A 4,688-nucleotide genomic window follows, 5' to 3' on the forward strand; every position below is an offset into this window, starting at 1 on the left:
TGCAACTTCAAGGACCACTGGCCACCTGACCTCTGAGGTCCTTTGTAGTTAGAAGATTTTGCAATGACAATAGTAATGAATTATCTGATTCAATAAGCATTTGTTAACTCTTTTGTGTAAGTGGTGTGTGTGTTTTGGAATAAGAGATGAATAAGAAACAGTTCCCTTCCTCAAGGAATTCAACGCCTGGAGGAGGAGATACAGAGTCATCTCAGTACGGTTCACTAGTGGACACCTAGCAGTGGTTGGAGACTAACTAACTCAGGAGCAGTTCTTCTGATGCCACCTTTCTTGAAGATGATAGAGAATTATTCTGAAAATTAGCTTTTCAGCAAAGTTCACTAGGATTTTACTCCTTTCATTCTAACAGAACATGCCATTTTGGAAATGTCATAGAATTCTCCAGAAAGGCAAAATTAAAACAGCACAATCTAATTGTCTACATAACAGTACCAACAAAGAGAAACACTTATAAAAGCAGAAATAGAATTTTTTGTCTTGAAAGACTTACCTAAGTTGCCAAGAAAATGGGGGACTTGGGCCAAGAGCACATGGAATACAGGGTTTGGGAATCCCAGTGCTTATACAGGGGTTTTAACTGTGCTCTTTAGCCAGACATTTTTTGCAGACAATGCCCTTGGTGTATAATGACTGATTCACTGCGAATCAAACCTCATTCCACCTGCTTTTTCTTCAGTGGGCTTTTCATCTCAGCATTTCATCAAAGGCCATTCCTATTCTGCATTTTCTCTGTCTATTCAGCCTTGTCCTTGGGGGAGAGCTACACCTCACACCCACCTACGGCCTTAGCACCACTACCAGAGTGTGTTGACAGCGTGCCGAGTGCTCTCAAAGAAAACCCTGTGAACTGGAGTGGCCTCAAGCTGAACGTAAAACATGTGGATTCCTAATCTGAGCGATTTCAGTCCTGAATGAAGTCTCTTGCTCAGTTTGCAAATGCCCACTTCATTTGGATACATTGGGTTGAAGCACCCAATTGCATTAGATGCTTGCTCTCATACGATCAGGAACACAAATGTGGGGATACGATGGTGGCCCTGCTCCGTATTCAGGGGGCGCCAGCATGGGCTGAAATGTGTTCTGGCTACTGAAGCCAGAGCAGGGAGGACCGAGTCCCCAGCTCTCACACCACCCAGTCCACATGACCCTGGAGGAGCTGGTTGCCTTGTGTGTCTAAAGGGCAGACACCCATGAATGGCCATTAGTTGCTTTTGTTGGGATGATTAATAACAGTAATACAAATAATTATAATTGTTGCTTTGCAACCTTTCTTTTGAAAGGAATGGCACCTGTGTAAATGCCTCGGTTAGTCAGTCTTTGGCAGGCGCTGGGTTTTGTGGGATCGCAGGGCTGTTGCTGCTGACACGTCTGCTCTGCTGACCTTCTCTTTTGAGTTTGGCTTATTTAATTCCTGGGATCAACTTGCTTTTCTCCTTTCTCATTTTCTTATTGTCTCTGTTCCATCTTTCTTTTTGTCTTTCCCTTCTTTCAACATTTTTCTTTCTGTTTCTCAGTGTCCCTTTCTTTGCGTGCCCTTTCTTACCTCTGTCTCTTTCACCTTCCCATTCCCACTCCATTTATTCCAGAACAGCTGAACTTTCTGTTCTCCATTCTCCGGCATATCTGAACTCCCCATTAATTTCAGTTTTCTCTTTCATCTTCTTGATTAAAAAAATGTATTATTTTCTATCCAGGTAAATAAAAGCAAAGCACATTGAGAACTGATGTGTCCAGTTCTAGCTCTCAGAAGGGAGGATGACATTTACTGAGAGCCACTCCACTTGCCCCAGGAGACAGAGGGCCTGCCATTGGGCAGCAGGGAAGCTGAGCATCAATTTCATGCCAGGGCCCGTGCCTTCCCACCGTACTACCCACAGTGACTCAATGGGGGAGAACATTTTCTGACCAAAATCCATGGCCAAATGGTGTAAGAATGACTTGCTTGAGACAGCCCGCCGGTGATATGGCCGTGGCCCCTTGGCCTAGAGGTCCGTCTGTGGCACTGCCTGTGAGAAGCTCCTTGCAACGTTCACAGTCATGGTACAGATGGCAGGAGAACACCAGGTCCTTTCACAGTGTCAGGTCCCTTGTGGAGAAGCTCAGTGATCAGGAGAGCCACTGCTGGGGTGGCTACCCCAGTGCCCATTCTGACTCTACCTGCTGTGCAACCTTAGACAACTTACGAAATCTCTCTGAGCCTCAGCGGCAAGATCAGGTGGTCATCACTTCCTGGGTGTGTCACTGGGATACTGTGCAGCTCAAGGAAACTCTGTATTGTGGTGTGTTTTCAGATTATCTGAGGAAATCTCTGTACAAATCCCAGTTATTATGTTCGTTATGAGGTTCAAAGTGATTAACCATGAAACATTTTTTTCCATCTACATGAAGCTTCTTTAAATACACTTAGGCCAGTCATTACAGAAATTTAAGCCTTTCCATGCACACATTTATAATTATGAATGAACTGGGGTGTGAGGTGGACTCCCAGATCCCTGATGCATTCTTGCTCAGCTCAGTCAAACTTTCATTGATCAGAAAATGGAAAAAATAAACAAAACCCAGAAAACTCTTGTTCTTCGTGTCTTGTAACAAGATAATAAACCCAGTGACTAAAGAATAGTTACATTTAATTGAGTTTCCTTATGTATGAAGACCTACTTCTGAAACTATGATTGTTAAGGATTTTAAATAAGACCCAAATCAGTATAGGGTGTGATTTCCTTTTTCGTGGTTCAAATACATTGATGTAATTGTAGATTTCAAAGTAATTTTATTTACACACAAATAATTATAAAATTTTGGTTCTTGAAAAATTTTAAAAAGTGCAGATAAAATCTAAGATGACTCCCTTTTGTCTCTTCACAGCGGTAATAAGCATTATCAATTTGGTGTTTTTCTTTCAGATTTTTTGTCTGCCCTTCCATTTTTTTTTTTAGGGGAGAGCGCAAACGCAGTCCCCTACTACCACAAATTATGCAGTCGAGTTTCCCACATTTGGGGAAATTGCAGGGGTCAGCACATCCAGAGTGCAATGGATAAGCCTCGCCCTGGGAAAACCACCTTCGTGATCATGGTATCGCCCCTGCCAGGTAAGTATTGCCTTTTCATTTTTTATAGGTCTTTACATAGTGCCCCCTCTGGCTTAGCCTTGACTCCCGAATCTGATTGTATGCTTCTTGGACCAGAAACCATATACCTTCTACTTGATCTGGCTGACTCCACTGCTCTCCACATTACTCCCAAGCCTGAAGAAGGGGGATGGTGAAGAACAGGTAACTAAAGACTTGTTGTTTGAGAGGAACAGTTGTATAACATGTTATTCAAACAGAGTTAGTAACATGGCTAGGAAGTGTTTCAGGTTCTGAGTTTCAAAACCACCTCACCCTACCCAGTGGAAACCAGAACACTCTATGGATTTTTGACAATATCTGGAACTTTGAGCTTGAAACCAAGAGACAAACATTTATTCACGTTCTCTTCAAAGAATTGAAACATTGCTGAGGAAAGAGTCTTTCTGGTGTCTCTGCATCTGCCTCATGCCTCACTGTGTTTCTGGGATGTTCTCATGAGCTGCTTTTCCAGAAGCAGATGTCAGAGAAGACTCCCATCCTTTCAGTTTCAGTAGTGTCTAGTCAGGCACCCTCAGCATCGGCTCTGAAACGTTCTTCACTGTCTCCTTCAGTGGTTTACAGAAAGCAGGGAAAATGTTTGTGATGTTTCCTGGAGGTTTCTAGAACAGACTTAAAGTTCTTGTGACCCTAATAGCTCCTTCAGGCAGCACGTGCCCCCAGGCAACATGGAAGCATTCTATCATTTCATGAAACCATTCTATTGGTTTCTATTCTATTTTCTTTCTACTTTTTTCCCTCTTTCCTCAAAATGGTGCCTGGGGTAGGGCCCATATTTGGTCTCCATGACAGGGACAGTGCTTGGGTTGCTACCTGCCCAAGTGCTTTCTGAAAAGCCCTGAGAAATAACATTTATTTATGGCTGGGTTTTTTTTTTTGTTTTTGTTTTTGTTTTGAGACTCTACCATAGGCCCTGCCTCATCATTTAGGCTTCTCTCATGTTTGCCCCTATCTGGAATGTCTCTGACTTTATACTCTAGGCTCTCAGGGCACCATGCCCTTCCTGTGCTCCTCCCTGCATCCAAGCCTTCGGTCGTGGTGTTCCCTTTATCTTGAGAGGAACCAGTCGAGTTTCCTCCTAGCGGAGCTCTGTTTTCCTGAAGAGGCCTTCCCTGGTCGTTGACTGAGTCTGCACTGCCTCTGGCCTCATCTTCTACTGTGCCTGTCATTACTTGTTCCCACCACACCCCTCCCCTTGTTGTTCCTTGAACATGCTAGACATGCCCATCTCACGGCCTTAGCATGTGCTGTTCCCTCTGCCAAAATGGTCCTCCTGCAGTAACCATCGCAGGGCTCCCTTCTCCCTCTGGCAGCTCTCTGCTCTTGTCATCTGACCGTCTGACCGAGAGTGGGAACACTCTCACTTCCCCTGACTCCCATCCCATCCCCCTCATTCTGCACTTCGCTCTCTCTAACATTGATTCCCGTCTGCCATCTTATATAGTTGCTTGTTTGTTTATTTTCTATTTTTCCTGCTAGAACTAGGGTCCATGAGGGCAAGGACTGCTCTTTTCCCAAGACCTAGAAAATGACTACCAG

At 44.1% G+C, this 4,688-nt stretch overlaps 1 non-coding gene across 1 annotated transcript; it reads right to left on the bottom strand.

Annotated features, from left to right (window-relative positions):
- Positions 1-2,954: 2,954 nt before the first annotated feature.
- LOC129062475 (U1 spliceosomal RNA) lies at positions 2,955-3,118 on the bottom strand. The gene has a single exon (XR_008528271.1). It is a non-coding gene; the product is annotated as a U1 spliceosomal RNA (small nuclear RNA).
- Positions 3,119-4,688: the final 1,570 nt, after the last annotated feature.

The sequence above is a fragment of the Pteronotus mesoamericanus genome, unplaced genomic scaffold, assembly GCF_021234165.1.
Source record: "Pteronotus mesoamericanus isolate MK-2021 breed Mesoamerican mustached bat unplaced genomic scaffold, CSHL_Meso_final scaffold_705, whole genome shotgun sequence".
Taxonomy (NCBI): Eukaryota; Metazoa; Chordata; class Mammalia; order Chiroptera; family Mormoopidae; genus Pteronotus; species Pteronotus mesoamericanus.